The sequence below is a fragment of the Nomascus leucogenys genome, chromosome 17 (assembly GCF_006542625.1).
Source record: "Nomascus leucogenys isolate Asia chromosome 17, Asia_NLE_v1, whole genome shotgun sequence".
NCBI lineage: Eukaryota > Metazoa > Chordata > Mammalia > Primates > Hylobatidae > Nomascus > Nomascus leucogenys.
Genome location: NC_044397.1, coordinates 72,485,398 through 72,509,111, shown reverse-complemented (window position 1 = coordinate 72,509,111; position 23,714 = coordinate 72,485,398). Strand labels below are relative to the sequence as shown.

Here is a 23,714-nt window from a genome sequence, read left to right as displayed (position 1 = left end):
AAAAAAGAGACTGTTTGAGATAGACTTCTCTAAATAAAATGACAACTAAATGCAATGTACAATCCTTAATCAGATTCTGGATCCAAAATAAAAGCATCAAAGAATTTATAGGACTAAACTATGTAAATAAGAACATGGGATGTATTAAGATATTATTATATAATTATTAGTGTGAAATTTCTCTAGTATGATAACAGTATTGTGATTATGTAGGAGAATGTCTTGCTTTTAGGCAATATATACTGAAGTATTTAGGGGTGAGATCTCATCATATCTGCGGCTCATTTTCAAACGGATTAGAAAAATGTCTGTGTCGGTGTTTGTATAAGAGAGACAGCAAATGTGTCAAAATATTAAAACTGGTCAATGAAAGTGAATCTAGAGCATTTCTTTAAGTTTCAATTTGTTCAAAATAAAAAGCTGGAGAAAAAGCAGTAGAGAAAAATGCACTTTTCTTGTACTGCCTTTTTAGTACAAGATTTACAGTAGAACTAGACATAGCCCAAGTGAAGATATAAAACAGTTGTTGGCTCTGTCGTCACACCTGAGAACAATTGCATAATTTAGGTAAGGATCTGCCACAGGCAGAGAGTCTTTGCTGGAACCAAACAACTTCTAACAATACAAACAAGAATCTGAAAAAGCTACAAACACAAAAATGAATATTTTTTGTGACAGCCACCCCTCCCGCAACCTGGAACACACATAAACATACACACACATGAATCTGGCAGATAAAGAGGAGTAGGGGAAAGTCAGAACTCTGTGAGATCACAATCTCACACAGCGTTTAGGTTCCAGGGCCTTGCCACAGCTGAATCTGGAGATGGATTAAAATTAACTAAAAAGCTGAAAACTAACCCCTTCCCAGTTTAAAGAGTGGTAAGATCAAAGGAATCATCCCAAGTTGACCATCTGGAAAGTTGGAGACTGAGACAAAGAAAAAAGAGATCACTGTAGTTCATTTGAAACTGGAAGTAAACTAAAACAAATTAAAACTATACTACTGCCCCGCTTGGCAGGGCTTCATGTGGGATCCAAATTCTCAGTCTCTCTTCCTAGGTGCTTGACATAAAAGAAGATGTTCCTTTTCTAGGGAAATTGAGGCAAAAATGATTATCTAGTTCAACCTTTATCATTCTTTTACAGAAATTGTCTTGCACAAAATAAAAAGCTATGAGACATGCAAAGTAGCAGAAAAACATGATCCACAATCGAGAGAAAAAAAACAGTCAATGGAGTTAAATTCCTAGATAATATAGGTGTTGGCATTAGAAGACAGATTTTAAAATAACTATAATAATTAGATTTTAAAATATAGAAAAATATTAGTGAGATGAATGAAGAGAGAGGAAATTTCAACAGAAAAATGGTGGCTCTAGGAAAAAAATGGAAATTCTAAGAAGGAACGAAGGAAGAAAGGGAGAGGGGGAGGGAGGGAGGGAGGGAGGGAAGGAGGGAAGAAAGGAAGGCAAGAAGGGAGGAAGGCAGAGAGGGAGGGAGGGAATTTACCAGACAGTGATAATAGCAGACTGCATGCATCAGAATAAAGCATCTATCAACTCCTAGACATGGCAAGAGAAAATACCCAAAGGGAGGAATACAGAGAAAAAAAATGGGAAAAAAAAAGTGTCAAAAATCTGTGATAGTATTTTTAAAAAGCTGAACATACATGTAATTAGAATCCCCAAAGAAGAAGAGAGAAAGAATGGGGAAAATAAAGTATTTAAAAAGAAGATCTTGGCTAGAAATTTTCAAAAACTGATTAAAAATAAAAACTAACCCACAAAACAAAAGCGTTCAATGAACAAAGCACATCTAGGTTCACCACCATCAACCAATAAAAAACAAATATATAATGAAAATCCTCAAACAGCAGAGAAAAGACACATTACATTCAGAGGAACAACAACAAAAATTATAGCTGACTTCTTATAAAACAGTAGAAGCCAGAAGATAATGGAATGGCATCTTTAAAGTGCTGAAAGGTACAGCTATCAACCTATAATTCTTATGCAGCAAACATGTACTTCAAAAATGAAGGCAAGATAACATTTTTAGACAGACAAAAACTAAGGGACTTATTGGGAGATCCTTATCACAATGCTAAATAAAATTCTTAAAACTAAAGAGAAATTATGTCAGATGGAAATCCAGATCTGCAGGAAGAAATGAAGAACACCATTGAGATGCAAACTGAAATGCTCAGTTGTGAAGGATGACTAGGAGTTAATTAGGCACAGGTCAAGATGAGGGGTGCAGAGGCATATACAAAGCATAGGAAACAGCATGTGCAAAGGCCCTGAGGTAGGAAAAGGAATAGTCCTTTCTGGGAACTGGAGAAAGAAGGGCCCATAGGGCTGAAGCAAAACAATAAAAAATAGCCTGAAGAGTGACGGGAGACAAAACCAGAAATCCAGCTGGGCAAGGTCATTAAAGATGTTGTAGGCTACTTTTCTATTGTAGACTGCTTTTCAAATTTACATCAGCAGATATGCTGCTAAGATTAACACACTCTATTTTTATTGAACTTTTGAAGTTACTGTAAGTTTAATATAGTAAGTTCACAAATCCAGACATACCAGTGAATAGCCTTCATGAAACTATATGTCTTGTACTTACATTGTTTCCCAAATTCATGTAAAACATAATTTAAATCATGTCACTCTACTAGTCATCATCCTCTAGTGGCATTCCATCCACTCCAAATAGACCCTATAATGACCTACAGAAATCTGCTCCCACTCTATCCTACCTCCAATTATTAACTGTCTGACCTTATCTGCTACCACTCTCTGCTCCTCCTTGCTACTGCCCAGATAAGCCAGTTATTCTCCTGCTTTAAGGCAGAAGATAATCCCACATCCACATGATTGTCCACAAGGATAGGAGTCTTTGTTTTACTTATACATCTCAAGCATCAAAAAGTACCTGGTGTACAGCAGGCCAAAACCTTACCAACACTGGCAAGAAAGGAAGAAAGAATGAAAGAAAAACGAAGAGGTCCACAAATCGGTAAGAAAAGGTCTCTGCACCTTCCATTTGTAAAAGATAAATTATAGTGATGTCTTCTTTGAAATGCTACTCCCCTACCTAAGAGTTTCATGTTTGGAGAGATTAATGAAGAATCAGGAAACTTGTAATCCTCTCTCTGCAAAAAGATCCACAATATTGATCTGGGCAATGATTTCTTGGATAAGACTGCAAAAGCACAGGCAAGGAAAGCAAAAATAGCCAAATAGGATTGCGTCAAACTAAAATGCTTTTGCACAACAAGGAAATAATTAACAGAGTGTAGAGTCAACCCAAGGATTGGGAGAAAATATCTGTAAACCACACCTCTGATAAGGGGCCAATATTCAAAATATGTAAGGTACTCAAATAACTCAATAGCAACAAAACAACTCGATTTTTAAAATGGGCAAAGAATCTGAAGTCATTTCTCAAAAGGAAAGATACAAATGGCCAACAGATATATAAAAAAAAAAATGCTCAGCTTCTCAAATCATAGGGGAAATTCAAATTAAAACCACAATGAGATATCAATGTGCACCTGTTAGAATGGCTATTATCAAAACAGACAAATGATAAGTGTTGGAGAGGATGTGGAGAAAAGGGAACTCTTGCACACTGTTGGCAGGAATGTAAATTCATACAGTCATTCTAGAAAGCCATGTAAGTTTCCTCAAAAACACTATAAATAGAACTGGCAATCCAACTTCAGAGTATATATACAAAGGAACTGAAATCAGTACATCAGAGATATCTGCACTCCCATGTTCATTTCAGCATTATTCACAATAGCCAAGATACGGAAGCAACCCTAAGTGTCCATAAAGAGATTAATAAGGAAAATGTGCTATACATACACAACGGAATATGACACAGCCTTAAAAAAAGAAGGAAATTATGTCATTTGAGACACTATGAATGGAACTGAAAGATACTACTCTAAGTGAAATAAGCCAAGCACAGGAAGGCAAATACTGTATGATCTCAATTACATGTGGAGTCTAAGAGTCATTCTCATAGAAACAGAGAACAGAAAGGTAGTTACCAGAGGCTCAGGGGAGAGATGGGTAATGAGGAGATGATCCAAGGATATCAAGTTTCAGTTGGGCAGGAGGAATAAGTTTTAATCATCTATTGCTCCACTTGGTGACTACAGTTAATAATAATGTACTGCATATTTCGAAATTGCTAAAAGAATAGATTTTTAGCATTCTCATCACAAAAAATGCTAAGCTGGTGAAGGAATAGATACGTTAATTTGCTTGATTGACTCTTTCTACAATGTATACATAAATCAAAACATCACATTGTAGCCCATTAATATCTACAATTATTATTTGTAAGTTAAAATAATTTTTAAAAAATACAAATAAATAAAATCATCTCCCTGCTGGGTAACCTTGAGCCAATCACTTAATGTTTCAGTGCTTCCATTTTTATGATATTGGAATATTTACTATGTATCTACCATATAAGCATATTATAAGAATGAGATTGTTTTCAAAGTGTTCTAAGAATTCTTTTCCAAATCTTATATAAATGGTATAACTATGTCAATAAGTAATTAGCAACATATATGTTTATAGTTTAATTTCAGTTCAGTGCAAAAATATTTAAGAAATGTGGGTCAGAAATATGTTGTGGGTCATAAAAATGGGTTAATTAGATATGAACCCCAAGGCAATCCTTTCATTTACTTTGAATTACTTTTTTAAAATGTATTTATTTCTAAAAAATACAAAGTAAGGAATTTCCTCTTCATATGTGCACATCTTTATATATGCGATTATGTTTTACATAAAACAGAATCAATCATGCTTGGTAATAGTTTTTTTTTTTTAATCTTACCATGAAAAAGTTAAACAATCTTATTTCACAAAAAAAGAATTTCTAACAATCAAAAAAATTGGAGAAAAATACTGTATTCAGGTTTTTCTTAATACACATTCATGTGCTTTCCTATCAGCATGCCAAAACCCTGCACCATCAACACATGTTGTGTGCATCTTGTAAAAGAAAACATTTTAAAGGCAAAACAAAATTGCTAGCTTTCGTCTTTGCAAAAATTCTCAGTTGTGACAGAATGAAATTTACTAAAGAAGCTTGATCAATGAAAACATCTGCATAGTTTTTATTATAGAATGTATAACCTCAACATTACTGATCATTATTATAAACCCTTTTATTGCATTTCACATGTTTCAGATTTGAAGGTTTTAAATGTGTTTTAAATAATGTATTTAATAATCGATTAAGCTATTCATGCTACACATTTTATAACTATTTTGTTCAGGCAAAATTTTTCCCTTGTAAAACCATATGAGGAAAAAGCAAATTTTAAAAAAGTAAACCTATGCTATCTTAGCATCTAGTGCAGAGCAAAGTAAATAATGGAAATAGAAGTTAAATGCAAGTAACAATTCAGAACTATTCTTTGCAACATAAACCAATCACTCATGTGATCAAAGTAACTCTCCTAAGAAAGTAAGGTACCAATTAGTAACCCACTAGCATTTCCAGTGAGCAATGCTCTACAAAAGCTCACTAAATACATAAATAGGTACTACCAGAGTAAATATTTCTGTCCATAGAGAAAGCATATACTTAAAAGTCAGAAAAAAATAGGGTCTGAAAATCTCATTACCTAAAACCAAAATATGTTGAGTTCTCACCAATATTTTACCCAAAACTGCAGTTTATGCTCTCAATTTTAATGTCATTACCTGTATTTTCACACGTAATTTTACATGTAAGTAAAATTATCTACTTGACTATTTCAGCAAAACTGAAATTCTAATTCTAATGATATTCGGTTTACCTTTTCCTAAAAAAGTAATGTCTAAGCATGCTTTTCAGCTACACCAAGTAGCTGAAAAGTATCAAAAAGACAATTCATCAGCCTGAAAAGCCAATTGAATAGTCTGAATTCCATTGTTAAAATTTAAGAAAACTTTGTAAGGAATGATGTTCATGCCACGTAATTATCAAAATTATAAGAAAACTTAAGACCGAGAATAAAAAAACCATAGTATACACTGAGGGTAGCATGACAGACCTTTGCGCTTTACAAACAGTGGTCTTCCTGGTGGTCTAGGTTCCAAAATTTTGAATAACCTCTTTCCTCTGACACCTTATTGTTAACACACAATGCTTCCTTCTTCCATTATTAAATGGTTATTTCCCTATTTCTTAGGTCATTCTCACAGAACCTGTGGCTCAAAGTGCTTCATGGTCCACACTAACACAATGTGCAGGATCCATAGTCAGGAAAAGCCAAATCTTTTTTTTTTTTTAAACACATACTATACCAATTAACTGATGTCGTGTTGCAACCAGTTGTCAAATACTCTATATTTCTGTGATTCTAAATACTAAGAACATATTAGCTAAGTATCTATTAGTAACTCGCTGACTAAAAAGAAGTCCAGCATCGACTCTGCATTATGTTTGGAGATGATTACTGTTATAGCACATGTTAAAACATGTGCATATTCAAACACAGCAGGCACTGAGTGTATAAAATGCATGGAAGGACAAAGTCACTTCACACAAAGCAAGCTGACCTTTATTCTTTTCTCCCTCATACAAAATTTCTCATGAAAGAAATCTAGACAGAGGTGTATTAGAAATTCATTTACAACTATGATTAATCTAGAAACACTGAAACTCTGAATTTATATTAGAATTTAAACCAAGTTAATTAGTTAATAACAGTAATAATACAAGCTAACAATTACATAGCACCTACCATGTGCCAAACACTGTTCTAGGCATTTACACATATGAATTCACTTAGTCTCTGCAATAATCCTATGAGGTGGGTAACATCATTATGCCCATTTACAAAGAGGAAACTAAGGCAAAGAGAGATTAAATGACTTGCTCAGATCACACAGCCACTAAATAGCAGTCAGGATTTGAACCCAGGCAACCTGGATCCAGAGTCTGTATTTTTTACAATACTGTTCTCTTTAGAAAGCCCTTGAACGCTCAAATATTTTGTAAAAAGTACTTAAAAGAATATCAAATGTTAATACATTAAAATAAGAATACACTGTGTAGCTCCTGAAAAGTTATCCCTACAAAAGAAAGTTATATCGATTACTGCCTACTTCTATTATAACTAAAATATGAGCTTTCACAGTTTTAAAATTATACAAACAATTGATACTTGAGGCTAGGCGTGGTGGCTTACACCTGTAATCCCAACACTTTGGGAGACCAAGGCAGGAGGATTGCTTGAGGCCAGGAATTCGAGACCAGCCTGGGCAACATAGAAAGATTCCATGTCTATAAAAAATTTAAAAAATTAGCTGAGTGTGGTGATGAATGCCTGTAGTCCCAGCTACTCTGGAAGCTGATTCTGAGGCAGGAGGATCACCTGACCCCAGGAGTTTGAGGCTGCAGTGAGCTATGATCTACCACTGCACTCCAGACTGGGCCACAAAAAGAGACACTGCCTCAAAAAAAAAAAAAAAGAATTGATACAGTTGATACAGACCCACTATTTCATCAAACTACTAAGCCTTATATCACATAAGAAGTATAATGGTCATGAAAAGTTAACTTAAATGAATGCTAGTGTTTAAATTTTGAATCAAAATAATAAGATCAAACATTTAAAGAACGCCATTATAGATTAAATTTAAAGAAGAAAACTGCATTTCCAGGAGTAATTCTGAGAATAGTTTTTGATTACCTACCTCTCCATAATTGAAAAAGAAGCACGACACTGTAACCAGGCCTCCTAATCGGCTGCCACTGGAAAAGAAGAAAATATAAATAACAAAAATCCAGGTCAATCCTAAGAAAAATGTTAAAATGCATAACATCATAACCTCTGGTATTATTAAAGATTTTAGTCACACTAGAACTCTCCTATGCTTATTTATAAAATAGTTTATTTCCTCCAAAGTATCATTAGTCAAAATAATCTTTTTTCATTTTTTAAAAATCATTTGCTATCTATAATATGTATAGACTCAGAAAAGCACGCAAACTGAAAGGGAATAAAAAATTCTTACTAGTCATATTGCTGTACATCATGCAACCTGATTTTTCTTTTTAGTTTCTTTATAACCTCATATTTACTTATGTCCTTCAACATTTCTCAAACTGCTTTCCTTGGGACAGATGATATACATTAGGAAAAGGGGTGAGAAAGACGTGCAAGGAAAGGGATCCATGGTCATGAGGATGGAAAACCCCACACTGCCTACCTGCTCCTAGAAATTCACAAGGCACTTCCACACATTAAAGATTTAATTTCATATTTCCCAAATCCCATCCCCAAGCTACTTTTCTGCAGAATACACTTGAGGAATACCAGTTTATAAAGTTTTATGTTTCATTTGTTTTCAAAAACTGGAATAGAACACAAATATCAAAGTATGACAATCAGGCTTATAACTCTGGGTAAGAAATTACAATGGTATAATCTGGTAGTTCTAACAATTAACCTTCATTTGCTCAGGTAAGAGTGAAACATGTTCCCTACTGTCCCCCAGGCCTGGGTAGGGGACATAAGGCTATGTTTAGGTTTATTTCATCACGTTCTGCATCTTTACTCTTGAGGTCTTCTTACTCATTTTAGCTCATGCTGCTTTCTTATTATTCTACCCAAATATCCTTCCTTCTTTTTCTCTACCTTCCTTCCTTCTATTTCTCTGTCTATAAGTATATCACAGAGAGGTCAGAGAGGAAACAAAGAACCAGATGGTACAGGCATCAAAGGCCTTGTATTTACTCTTGTGATGTATGAATCAGGAAAAGAGGAAGAGATGCAATGGCCAGCAGGGGTAATCCACGTAGGGAGTATCCAGAAGGAGACAGGTAGGGCTGGGACCCCAGCACAGGTGAACTGTTTGCCTTGGCAAAAGAGGAGGAAGACTGCATATTTAGTGGCAAGTACTTTGTGGAGCTTCCATGTTCCCCACAGAGCAGAAGACACAGCCACTTGCTGCTAGAGAGAAACGATGGCAGCATTAAACGTTTGAGGAAAGACAGAAATGTCTGAAACACCACTCACATTTCAGGAGAGCGGTAACTGGGGAAAACACAGTGCTGCTGGTGTATCTTAGGGGAACAACTGAGGCTGCAGAACACAAATCTATAGGGTCACTAATCATAAGATTGTGTGATTTTTGCCTACCGATTATCAGCCTAGACAGCACAAATGAAATATAAAGGGGCAAAGAAACTGAGGACATTGGTCAGAAAGTGTCTGAAGTGATGGATCACTGAAATGAGAGCATCAGATAGAGGAGCTTAGAAAGCAGTACAGGCCAGGAAGTGGACGCCAGGGTTCTCTCCTGAAAGGTGTACCACATCTTCAAAAGAGAAGCACACAGGCTAGGCCCAGGCTTCATCACAAGTGATTAGACATTAGAAAGGTTAAGACAGAGTTAATGGTTAAAAAACAAATAAATACATTTTAGTGTTTTGAACTTACTCTAACAAGACAAAAAATACAGAAGTTTATAGGGGAAAAACATGTGATTTTCTCACTACCCTCTCCCAATCCTATTCACCTAAGAACATTTTAGTATGTGTCTATTCTTCCAAATCTCTCTCTCTAACCACACAAACATATATTTTCTATGTGATAACATCTCTCTGAAATTTGTTCCTTTTCTAATTATTCTAGCATAAATATTATTCCTAATCAATATATGTAAACTTACAGGGGTTATTTTTATAGATGGCAAATACCGTATAGTACAAATATATTTACTTAGCCCATTCCATATTACTAGGTATATAAATATTTTTCAATTTCTTGCTATAATAAAAAATGGTTAAAGTAAACATCCTCGTACATGTAAATGCTGGCACGTTTGTTTCAGGAGGGATCTAACTGTGAGACACGAGTCAAAGGATGTGTGAGCTGTGCCCGGAAGCACTGCAGCAGTCCACACCCTTGTCACAGAGTACGCAGGAGGTCGTTTCTCCACCCCTTGTGCAGCACCTCATGTGTTTTTCAAATTTTGTCCTTAGACAGTTGAAAACCCTTTTCTCACTGCCTACTTGTATGCAGCAGCATTTTAGTGTTTTGTTTTGACAACATGTATTTTTCTCTTCCGTGAACTGCTTATTCATATTCTTGTCTATTTTTCTATTAGACTATTTCCCTACTTAAAAATTAAGGTTATCAAACCTTTGACTGTCAAACGTGAAAATAACATTTAAAAGCTGTCCAAAAAAACAACCACTTTAAGCCTTGAGAAAGATGTGACTGTGATGAGTCACATATGGTTACAACTTCCATTCTGAGATTATAGATTAACTTGCTTTCTTATTTTTCTTGTTCAGTACAATGACTAGAGAATTAAACAATGTCAGGCACAAAAACTTCCTGCCTTTTTTTTTTTTCCAGAGACTGGGTCTCTCTCTGTCACCCAAGCTAGGGTAGAGTGGCACAATCATGGCTCACTGCAGCCTCGAACTCATGAGATCCAGCAATCCTCTGACCTCAGCCTCCAGAGTAGCTGAAAATACAGGTGTGAGCCTGCCTTCGTAGTTAATAACCCCTGTTAAAGATTAACATTCCCTGTGTTGTTTTCCTTTGCTTAGATCAGACTATAGAAAACCCATCATTATTAAACCCTCTGTTTAAAAAAAAAAAAAAGTTAAATGTACCCTTCCCCAAAAGAAATACCACCTATAACCAATCAAACTGCTGTGACTATGTGCCAATCCGTATGAATAATGTTGTATTCCTGCTAAAAATGTCTCTGTCTCTGCCTGTATAAATGAAACCTAAACTTCCCTACTTCCAAAGGCTGACTTCATTCCTTTGGAGTTGGTGTTCCTGAGTGGTCCACCCTCACACTTTGTGCTTGAATAAACGCTATTTAGATTCTGATCCTTTTGATTATTTTAAGTTAACACATATGTGTGACAATGTATTTTGATGTAATTTGTGATGTATTCTGTCAGAAAGAATTTTTAAATTTTTATGTATTTAAATATGTTGATATTTTCCTTTATTTCTTCTGCACTTCCTGTCTTGTCTCTGAAGGTCTTCCATACCTCAAAACTATAGTCTCCTAAAATTTCTTCTCATATTAACTGCATTTTCCACTTAGCTCTTTCACCCTAATTTTGTTCTCTTTGAAATACCCAATTACAATAAAATCATTTATCAAGTAAACATCCCTTTTACCAGTGAAATGAAATTCAGTCTTTATCTTATATTAATTCCTTACAATGCTAGACTGTTCTATTTCATTCAACTGACTTAATTCTGTATTTTTTTGTATCACACTGTTTTTATTACTGTAGCATTATGGTAATTTTAACACATGATTCTAAAAAGCTCCCCACCCCCAACTACTCTTATTTTTAAGATTTTTTAGGTAATTCCTACCAACTTATTCTTACATATAACATCTGAACCAGTTTCCCAACCCTGCTCCCCAACCCAAGAAAAAATTGTCAGGCTTCTGATCAGAATGACATTAAATTTATATATAATTTGGGTTGGGAAGGGCTGTCATTTATATGATGGCCATTCAGTTGCACAGTATATCTCTTTCCACTTACTCAATTCTAATTGTATTCCTTTAAATAAAAATTTTTGGGGCCAGCCACGGTGGCTCATGCCTGTAATCTCAGCACTTTGGGAGGCCACGTCGGGTGGATCACTTGAAGCCAGGAGTTCGAGACCAGCCTGCCCAACATGATGAAACACTGTCTCTACGAAAAAAAAAAAAAATTAGCCATGTGGTGGTGCATGACTGTAGTCCCAGCTACTCAGGAGGCTGACACAGAATCGTTTGAACCAGGAAGGCAGAGGCTACAATAAGCTGAGATTGCACCACAGCACTCCAGCCTGGGTGACAGAGTGAAACTGTCTCAAAAAATAATAAATTTTTTTTGGACAACCAATGTAAGTACCAAGTTAAAACTTCTAGAAATACAAAGAGAATATGATAAAATCTGATCACAGTGGAAAATTTTAATTCTTTCATAATCTGACAGGTCAAGTAAGCTAAAGGAAACATATTAGGGATCTGAAGGAGATAATCAACAAGCTCAATATTGTGACTATACAGAGATTACACATCATTTTCTTATGTCACTGGATCATCTAGTTGTAAAGGCACCTCATTCTCTGATTAGAAGCTAAAACAACCTAAAACACAAGAAAGATAAGTTTTTTAAAAAATGACACTTGGGGAATTTAATGTAAAATTTTCTTTTAAAAATTATCTGGAACGACGAGGAATAAAAATGGAAATTTAATAACTTTAATTTTCTAAATGGCAGAGTAAAGGTAGAGAAAGAACAAAAGACTCACAAATCCAATTCCCTGACCAAATGTCGGGATGAGGTCTGCCTAAGAAGTCGCATACCCTTACTCAGTTGCCATACAACCTGGGAGGCTTTGAGGTTGGACAATTTCCTGAGGGCAGAGCCCCTGTGACAACATTCCTTTTCCACCAAATTACTAAAATACAGGTTATGGTTCAACATCTTCCATGAATATGGGCTCAGCTTTGCTTAATTAACAAAAGAGGCAGATTTTTTCTAGTACACTTTTGAGAACTGCAAAGCTGGAGGAGGAGAATAAAATTTGTTTATCTACAAGGAATGTTCTGAGTTAGAATCACTGTGAAATGATATGACATGAAACAAATCTAAACTAGTGTTCTCGATGTCCACCCTCTCACCCCAATGCATAGAGGCTACTAAGTAAGTCCTATTATTTTGCTAAACAGAAAAGATGCAGCAATCAGAATACCTAAATTTTTTTAAAAAATTTTTCCCATTATAGTTGATCAGTTGATATTTTAGCATTCCCTAGTGGTTAAAAAAAAAAAGTCTCTTCTGCAATATTACCACCAACTGTCAGAAAATATGAAAGCTCCTATTGTGCAAATTTTAAAACATTCTAAGCTTGCTAAACATTTACTACATTTACTCATACATCTCATTCACCTAAACCTTGATTTTTCTTAGACATAAAATGAGGGGATAATAAGAAATAAAGCTAAAAAGGACCTAAAAATACTTTCCAGTTCTAAAATTTAAGAATTCTATAATTCTCTTCTTTCCTACCTACTACAGTTATATAGATTTAAATCAATTATCAAGTTTTAATAGGTTTCATTAATCATTGAGATTTTTATCTCTATTTACAAAAATGATGAACCATCCAAAGTTAAACTTTTGAAGAGAAAAAAGTAATCAGAGTTCATTCAAAACTATATTAAATAACTCTTACGAGTTAAGTTTTCTTATTGTTGTGTAAATGCTTAAGAAAGAGAAAATGGAGAAAAATCTGGAAATAACCAAATTAAGATAATTTCCAATCTTAAATTGGAGACTGAAGGCTTGGGCACCTTCCTAGCCCAATGAAGAAATGCCAAGCAGGCCTAGTTCAGAGCTGAGAACCTTCCCCTATACTCATGGTGGTGGGGGGTGGGGGGATTCACTGGTTACTAAGTAAAGAGATAGGAAAGAAAGATGAGGAATGAGGATAAGAATCGGGAAGGGTGAGAAAAATTCTCAGCTTGGTCCTTTCCAGTCTGTTTCAAGCAAGTGATTAATGCCTTTAATTTAACTCTCTGTCAGTTCTAACAGAAGTTTTCATTTATTAGATTGTGAACTCCTCTATTCACCCATGGTGCCAAGGACCAAGCCTTGTCCATGAAAGAGAGTGAAAGGGTATCTGAAAACAGAACTATTCAATCAAAAGACTGCTGGCATTCCTTTTTTGAAAGCTTGTAGCCAAACACACCACACCTCATGTCACACCAGGCAGGGCCATGTGTTCAGGTGAGCCTCTGCTCTGACCCAACCACCACACTCCTCAACTCCTATGCAGACCTCTCCACTGTGTGCTCCAGGCCCTTCATTCCATGGTGAACAACTACCTACCCAACATCCACAGCCTCTTCCCAGATGCTTCCTCCTTCTCCTGCCTGGAAATATCACTCTCCTCTGAACAAATGCTTCCCCTGGAGCCTCCCTCCTAGTATCCCAGAGTCTGTCCATTTCCCTCCATCCCACCACCGTCATACCAGCTCAGGCTCCCATCCTCTTCCCCTGGGCTGCTACAGCCTCCGACGCCCCCCACCCAAAGCCTGCTCCCTCTATGCTGCAGAGTGTGTTGTTTTTAACAATGAATGGACCCAATCCCACTCCATCCACACAGCCCTTCAATGGCATCCCTGCCCACAAGGTCAAATCCAAACACCAAAACATGTCCGAAATGCCTCACAGGATCTGGCCCCTGCATACACCTTTCTTCCTACTACCCACACTCTGCTCTCCAGCTGCACTGTCCTCGTCACAGTTCCTCAAATGATAAGACCACACTGACAACAGTGTGCAGAGCAGCCTGGGAGCAAGACTGGTGGGGAGCAGAGCCATATGAGCTGATGCAGAGTCATCCCAGGGGGATGGGCTAGCAGAGAAGTGGAAGGATGCCAGAGATACTCTGAAGCAGGACAGTAATAATAGGATTTTGTGACTCCTTGGATTACAGAGGAAAGAGGAAAGTCATGGCTATCTCTTAGAGGTCAGACTGGGCATTAGAGTAGACAGAAGTGTCATTTGCTGAGAGAGTGAAGGCATAAAAAGGGGAAGGTTTTGGAGAAAAGATGCGAATATTGCCAACCAATAACTTTCATCAATTTATGCATACTAAATAAAAACTTATATTTTAAATATTCATACACAACTGTTAGACCAAATGGGTTTGATTAAAGATGTGTTAGCAGGCCAAGTTAATAGTACATTAAAAAAAAAAATGTAGCTGGAAAACTTTGAGATGGTAGAATTTACAGCCTATTTAAGACGTGTTTTTAGCCAAAAATCCAGCCTGTATAAGCAGTAAATCCTTGATTTTTTGAAAATAAAGAATAAGAAAATATCATGTAAAACAATGGAAGCAAAACTGGCATAAAATTTAAGAAATTCAACTTTTCCTTAAAACAGGGGGAGGGCAGTGGAAGAGTGGAAAATTAATACAAAACGCTATTCCATTCTGCTACAGAGCCTAAGAATACTTCATAGGCAACTTGGTTGGATCACGGGAAGAGAAGGTAGGAAGATTAACTGTGTTAATGATGACTATTCACTCCAGATGTAAAGGGAGACATCAAGCAAAATTAAAAAGGGCTTTGACATACAGACTAATCATGCAGGCCCTCAGGGCTTCTGGAACATATCTAGAAATAAAGCAGCTTAAAAAAATCTCTCAGGTATCAAAGAAACCACTCTGAACCTCCAATGACCAAAGAAAATAAGAGAACAGAAAATCGGAAGATGAAAGTATTGTCCTCTGACTAGCCAGTTCCTTACGTGGAAGAAAAGGGATTTTCTGCTGACTACTTATGTCTACAAAAGGACATCCAGGCTTTTCTCACAAAAGCTCAGAAACAATGGAGAACAGGGTAGAGACAAGGGTAAATATTCAAAAGTGGGGGAGAAGATCAGGAACAGATCAGAGGGGCCACAGGGACTCTGGGAAGCCCACATTAAATGTAGAGAAGTTCATGAAAAAGATCATTTAAAAGTCCTCTTCAAAAAGTGACCTCATTGTCAGAGAGGGGGTGGAAGTGAGGAAAAGGGAACACTGACCCTGCCTCAGTGAGTGTGTGCTCAGCCCTCATGCAAAAGCATCTGCATACGAGCGGGGTTGAGGGGGAGGAGGAGTCACTGGCACTGGGTGTCACTTCTGCACTGAGGTGAAGAATCAGATATGCCTCCTGGACTCCGGCCACAGGCAGAGGCAGCTGAGGCTGGTAAATGAAAAAGCAACAAGATGAAAGGAGCCTGGGTCTCCCCCAACAAAGCAGTTTACACTCTGATCATGCTGTAATAAAGGCCACTAGTCAGTTAAGACCCATCCACATTGCAGCCTTCTAACCAGCTCCTCATTGTTACATACAAATGTCAAGCTAGGAATCAGCAGGCTGTGGGGATGGAAGCTTCCAATGTGAAAAATCGAAACTAATACAAATTGAAGGGGGACTTAGAGCTAATACAGACAATGCAACAGGCAGAGAAATTTTCAAACTCAAGATTCTTTAGGTTGGAAACTAACAGAAATGACAATAAAATGTAAAAATAAAATAAGGGAGAAAAACCCTGAGAAAATTCGACTTCAAGAAGTCCAATATCAATAACTTTCAAGAAAACAGGAAAAAAAAATGGAGAAGAGAAAGTCATTAGGGAAATACTACTAAAAAAAGTTTTCCTCCGAAGTGAAGTAAGTGCCCAGATAGAGAGCACAAAGTATGCGATGAGAAGGATGAAATATCTACCACATCATGACCTTTTTGGGGACTAAAGAGAGAAAGATGAACCCAAAAGCTGCCAGAGGAAAAAAACTAGCCACACACAAAAGGAACTAATGGTAGAACAGCACCAGACTTTTGAAAAGCTACACTCCATCTTAGAAGACAGTCAAACAAAGCCTTTAAACGTCTGAGGAAAAATAAAAATCAACAACCAGGCAAACCAGTAATTGAGTATAAAAATAAAAAAGGAAATGTTCAAACATGCCAGACAAATGTATTTTAAAACTATCTCTGCAACTCTCTTGGAAATTACCTGAGGATATGATCCTCAAAAGGATAAAACAGACCAGAAAGAGACCAACCTGGGGTCCAAAACACAATGAATTCAATGCGAGAGAGGAAAGGGGAATTCTCAGGATGGTGGTGAACAAAACTCCCAGGGAATCGCTATACGGAAGCCCAGGGAAGGACAGGTCTAGGATGGAACCAGAGACAGAGGCTCTAGGAGGGAGGCCCCAGGGGATAGGAGTGGGAGAATTGAAATAATGGATTTTATACATTTGACAAAGTATAAGTGTTTACAGTTCAGTTGTAGACCTGGAGAGCAATTAATCAGCATACAGAACACCAAAGAAAACAAAATATTAGCAATAAGTAACCACAGGAAAAATTTTAAGTTACCAAATAAACAATTATTTATACTACTTAATTCAGCAGTAAGCAGTATTTTTACAGTCAGAGTAACGTAACTGTGGACTATTGTTTTACGTATCAGAATTGCTGAGGTTTCAAAGATCTGAAAGTGGCTTTCCCTAGACAAAGGGATAGATGGGGTGGGGAAGACAGATGAGGCAAGGGACCACTGAGGTACTTGATTATAAAAAGTTGAATAATGCCAAAAGATATGCATGTATATACAAAGCAGTGAAAATTCAGTTTAAAAACATACTAATAAGTAACATAACCTACTGTAGAGCATTACATTAATAGAAAGTTGTTCAATTACTTATTTGGAGACCTCTTGATATTTGTCAAAAAATACTTATAAGGAAGAAATCATAAAAATGTTCCAGATAACATTAAAATAGATGTTCGTATTCACCATCAAAAGAAATAATACAGTATATTTTCATCTTGGCTTGAAAAATTTAAAGAAAAACCTTCCAAAAAAAGAGAAATTTTCCATACTGAAATTATCAACTACAAACTACCAGACCATGCAAAGGTATGGAGTTACAGTCATCTTACCTGGAGAATGAGGAGTCGGGGAAATGTGTAATTGCAAAAGCAGACATTTAAGAATCCGCCCCGCAACACGCAGTATGTTACCTTTCCCTCCAATGTGTCGTTAGTTCAATAAATGATTCTAAGTAAAATTAACTGAGGAAACTATTAGAATCATTATAAAATTACATGTATGACAGCTAAAAATGGAGCAAAATAGGATCCAGAAAAATGACAATATTAGAAAGAGTAAACTTCCACCTATCAAACCAAAACAATGCATACAGAAATATCAGCTGAAGAACAGCAAAATCCTGGGACCTCAGAATCCTTCGGAAATGAACTATTACAGAACAGTAATATTCAGGAACATTAGAACAGAAAAGAGAACAGAAAGTCTAGATCCTTCTTAGTGTCATGTATCTTTAAAACATTTTAATGTTTAAGTAAAACTTTTTATGAAATATAAAAACCACTCACTTTGGAAATGGAATACTTTTTTCTTCATTATGCAGGATCTTTAAACAAAAACTAACTAAAGCTGCAGACAATATAATTGCTGTGGAAAGAACACTTAAAATGTATTCTCAAAGACAGTAGGCCAGGCGTGGTGGCTCACGCCTGTAATCCCAGCACTCTGGGAGGCCAAGGCGGGTAGATCACGAGGTCAGGAGATCGAGACCATCCTGGCTAACATGGTGAAACCCCGTCTCTACTAAAAATACAAAAAATTAGCCGGACTTGGTGGCGGGCACCTGTAGTCCCAGCTACTCGGGAGGCTAAGGCAGGAGAATGGCGTAAGTAAACCCAGGAGGTGGAGCTTGCAGTGAGCCTAGATCACACCACTGCACTCCAGCCTGGGCGACAGAGTGAGACTCCATCTCAAAAAAAAAAAAAAAAAGACAGTAGAGCACACACTTTGGAGCCATTGTTGGTACTCAAATCCCTACTCTGCCAATGACTAGCTCTGTGACCTTGGCAAAGTTATTTAATATCCTTGTATCTCAGTTTCCTCATCTATAAAGTGGTTTACCTATCTCATCGGGTAACCATATGGATTAAATGAGTTTCTGATAGTAAAGAGCTTAGACTACAGCCTCACACATAAGCGTTATACATGAACTGAATTTCTGCAATCAAAAAGAGTCTTCAGTGAAGATTGGAATCTGCAGAGGGAAAGCTTCAGAATGAGTCCATTGGAAAAATACTTCCTAAATTGGTAAACGCTAGTAAAGCTTATGTGATAGATAATATATTTTTATTGTGCCTTTCATATATGGCAACCATAAGCTAAGTTTTCCTTTCAATATTTTATTATTAATTCATTTATTCTATCAAAAAATATTTTAGAAGGCAAGTATTCTTCTGGGTCATTTGCAAACACTACCTTATTCCATTCTCACATAGAAGACAGAGTCTCTTAAACTCATTTAGGTGTTCTCCCCTCTACTCAATCACTTCTTTAAAAATTTTCTATAATCTTCCATTTTAGTTAACCTAATAAAACACTGCACCTCCCTTTTACAACCCTAAAAGACCTTTGTTACTTTATATTTTCTTTTACATCTAAAGGCAAACCAAAGAACTGGCAGTCAAAGTTCTGCTCACATCATTTATTCAAACTATATAAAAACTCAACCTTAATAGATTCCACCCACAATTTAGAGCTTCTATACAGCTTTTTTTGGTCTTCTAGCCTTAATCATGACAGCCTAAGTTTGCCAGACATCTAAGGAAAGCACCTAACATGGAAGGTAGAGACCAAAAGATGTTTAAAAAAACAAGCTAGGCCGGGCATGGTGGCTCACACCTGTAATCCCAGCACTTTGCTAGGCTGAGGCGAGCGGATCACCAGGTCAAGAGATTGAGACAATCCTGGCCAACATGGTGAAACTCCATCTCAACTAAAAAATACAAAAATTGGCTGGGCGTGGTGGTGCGTGCCTGTAGTCCCAGCTACTTGGGAGGTTGAGGCAAGAGAAAATTGCTTGGACCCAGGAGGCGAAGGATGCAGTGAGCCAAGATCATGCGATTGCACTCCAGCCTGGTAACAGAGCAAGACTCCGGCTCAAAACAAACAAACAAACAAACAAAAAACACAAGCTAGAAGATGCCAAGATTATTCTGGGAGGGTAAAAACATCATTAATACCCTTAGAGAGAAAATGCACTGAATCCATGAAACAAAAATAAAATACTATTTTTTAAAAAGGAATGTTTATAGAACAAACAAAACTTCTTGGAAATTAAAAGCATGATAATGAAAAATAAAAACTCAGTAGAACAGTTGGAAAAAATAAGGCTGATAAAATGTTCTAGAATGTAGAACAAAGCCAAGGAGCTTAAAAATGGGGGAAAAAAAAAGAAAAGAAAAGAAAATGAGAGGACTGGGAACTATGAACATCCAAACAATAAAAGTTCTGAATCAGAAAACAAAGGGAATGAAATAACTATAGAAATAATGCAAGAAAATTCCCAGAAATCAAAGGCATGAGTTACAAGATTGAAACAACCCATCAAGTGTCTAAGAGAACACATGAAAGCAGATCTACACTGAGATGATATTGCTCTGAAATTTCAGAACCACAGAGACAAAGAAGATATTCTACAATCTTCCAGAGAGAGGAAGGCGAAGCAAAGGTCACATACAAAGGTTTAGAAATCCGAATAACAGGAACATCTGAATAGCACCATCTGAAGCAACCAACAATGTTTTCAAGTCTAGAGTTCAATACTCGGCCAAACAGTGAACCAAATATGAAAGCAAATAAAGACATTTTCAAATATGCAAAGTTTCATAAATGTTTACCTCCCAGCTATCTACTCTCAAGACCTACATACTAGAAGATGAGGTCTACCAAAATGAGAAAATAAACCAAGAAAGAGGAACAAACAGGATAAGGGCACAGGAAATCCAACAGGGGAGAGCAGTCAAGGAAATCCCAATGGGATGCCAAGAGGACAGATGTACACAAACTATGGAAGGTGGCCAGTCCAGAACCAAGTACTGACTCATGCCAAAAATCTCCACATTTTATTTGTGTGAGCCTGGATGAGCCTGGACCAGATTCTTGTCTGTATTTTATCTTGGCTCCACATGCTTTACTGCTGGCATCAGTTAAAGAAACTTACGTCACTCACAGAAGTTGTTCTGCTTTGATATGCTCTGGAGAGCCAGGGTAAACAGTGGTGAATTTAGAAAGAGGGAACAGCTCTTCCCTTCATGATATTTCTGCTGGATATTCTGTACCTGGCCACTACATTTCTGCCAGATGTCCCTCCCGACTAAGTCCGACATTTATCCCAGGACTAGCTCATGACCTTGCCTACTGATGTCCTGAGGAATCAGGCTCCTGGTTGAAAACCTATATGGGATTTCTCAGGCCTGGCCATATGCAAGGCTTTGCCTGGCAGGCCTCACAGGGAAAAGAAGCCCTTCACACACCAGGCTTGGTGCAGAGCCAGTGTACTGTAGTCTCTCAGCGGAGTTGCAGTTAACGACTCAGCCACTTCTGGGTGATAAAGCTCATCTTATATTTGCCTTCCTAGCCCAGGCACCTTTATTTCCTGGTCCCATTCTCTGCTGGAGGAGAGGGGCTCCTTGAAGAGGCTGCTCCCCACTCTGACTCAGACTCTGCACTCTTTGGCTCCTAGCCCTTCTCCTTTGCCCCACCACCTCAAGAACCATAAACTGCAGGAGCCTTTTGCTCCCTTTTGATGGGGATGAGACATCCTCATCCTCACATCTCACTTATACCATTACAGTAAATGATTAAAGCCTTAACTCTCACTTTTGCCTTGTCGCTTTAACCAGCCACTCCAATACCTGGCAGCTCAGCTCCCTCCCCTAGCTCAGCTGAGCTCCTGACAGCCTCAGAAAGTTCCCTCAGGGAACCTAAAGACCATGACTCAGAAATTCTCTTCTTCTGGGAACTTTCCTCTAACAAGGGCAATAGTGTCCTCTCCTTAAGCAGCTAGGTTTGTGCCTGATACTCAGTTTTTCAAAACTAAACACACCATATTTAACATATACACATGAGTGGCATAATCATAAAGGAAAACATTGGTCCAAAAGTTAGGATGCCATTTCCTCTGAGGGTTGAGGGAAGGAAAGAGAATGCATTAAGAAGGAATTTTAAGGGTATGAAAGCTCTGATAATTTATTTATTTTTTAATCTGTGTCATGGATATGTAAGCATTCATTTTACTAATCTTTAAAAATGTATGTAAAAATTTTACACAATTCCATTGTCGTAACATTTTACAATAAAAAAGTATTTTTTTACTAGTTATTTATTTACTGGGTCACAGATAATACACTCATATGATAACAATGCATAAAATAAAGTAAGGAATTTCACACAGCTGTTTCTGACAAGATCCTCAACATAAACTGAAGGGATAATTTAAAAGTAAAGTTCCAGTAAAAGTATTGCATGGGATACAATAAACAAAAGTCCAAGTAGGCAGCAGTGACTGGGCAGCTGTCAGTCAATAACGAGACACTCTGCAGGGGCATTGTTCCGTCTGCCCCAGGATGACTTACCAGCCACACCCACTGCCCACTGTTTTCTTCAGATCTCCTCAGCGGGCACTTGATCTAGAATGGAATCAAAGGCTGAAGAGTCTAAAAACCTAATGGGGTATTTTGGGGGCAACCTCGGATAGGATACTGAATGGGAAAGAACTCAAAGATTCTAACGTAAGATCTAAAAATCAACTTAAGTGCTTTTATAATTCTACCATATTTCTCTTATCTCAGGCAAACGAATTTTTGTCTATCCTTCAGCTCCAGTTTTAAGGACAGTAGTAGGAACTCTGGACAGAGGCAGCAGTAATCAGGGGAGAACGCTACAAAGAAAATGAAGTTCAAAAAGACAGCACCAGAGTCCTCTCTGGCCAGACACAGCCCTGGTCTGTGAAAACCCTGGGTGGTTTCATGCATCATTTCACCATCCTAAGATTCAAAACTAATCAAGCAATCAAAGGCAGAGCTGCTAAGTAAGCAGCTGCACAAGCAGAGCAGTGGGAGAGGCGAATGGGACCAGGGCCTTGCTGCTGGGGAGAGGAGGAAGGGGTGGGAGACTAGATGGGGATAGCAAGGGGACCCAAGGGAAGTCCAGTTAAAAAGTTTTGTTGGCCGGGCGCGGTGGCTCACGCCTGCAATCCCAGCATTTTGCGAGGCCAAGGTGGGTGGATCACCTAAGGTCAGGAGTTTGAGACCAGCCTGACCAAAATGGTAAAACCCTGCCTCTACTAAAAAAAAAAAAATACAAAAATTAGCTGGGTGTGGTGGTATGCGCCTGTAATCCCAGATACTCAGGAGGCTGAGACAAGAGAATTGCTTGAACCCGGGAGGCGGAAAATGCAGTAGGCCATGATCGCACCATTGCACTCCAGCCTGGGCAACAGAGCAAGACTTCGTCTCAAAAAAAAAAAAAAAAAGTTTTGTCTTAATTTTGTCATGTTAGAGGGAAGGTAAGGGATGAACACATTCTGAGGCAGATGGGAAGGAACCAGGAAAGCAAGCCTGAAGGACAGCAACAGGCAAAGAAGAACTGGCAGCCAGTAGGGATAAATCTAACACCTACAAAGGAATAAGCCTTAAACAAAGGCACTTTTTTCGATGATTCTCTGATTCCACCAGGCCCCTGTATCCCAGTATAGTACTCCCTCTTTTATTTCAGCTAGTCAGAGTATTTCTGGCACCCTTTTCAAAAGAGAAAGAAAAAATCTCCTGCTTAGAAACCCTGTTATTGTTTGCACTCATCCTTACATAGCAGTAAAATTTATAATAAACTTTATATACATATATATTTTTCCAGAGAACTGTTAAACATATACATTATTTAACAGCTTAATATACTATCCAATCTATTCTTCCTCAACAATGCACCATAACCTAGTTAACCCCAAATTCCAAAATAATACCAAAATCACACCAAAGTACAAAGAAAAGCTGTAGTATCACCTGCTTGATATCTGCCTTAGATCCCAACACCAAAAGTTTTTTATATTTATCAATAAGAGAACCTTAAGCATGTATGAATTTCCTCCAGAATAAACTGTGGGTAAAGTTCTAACTGCCCAACAACCAATGCTCCTTCTTACTTGCAGAACAGAGATTTCCACACACTGGGTCTTAAGAAACTGGCCTTCAGAAACTGTTAGTCTGTGGCTAAGAAATATCAGGGTATCTTGTGAAATAAATAACGGTAAGTATAAA

At 37.5% G+C, this 23,714-nt stretch overlaps 1 pseudogene; it reads right to left on the bottom strand.

Moving 5' to 3' along the window:
- Positions 1 to 23,714, bottom strand: part of LOC100593437 — a 128,433-nt pseudogene that overhangs the window by 593 nt on the left and 104,126 nt on the right.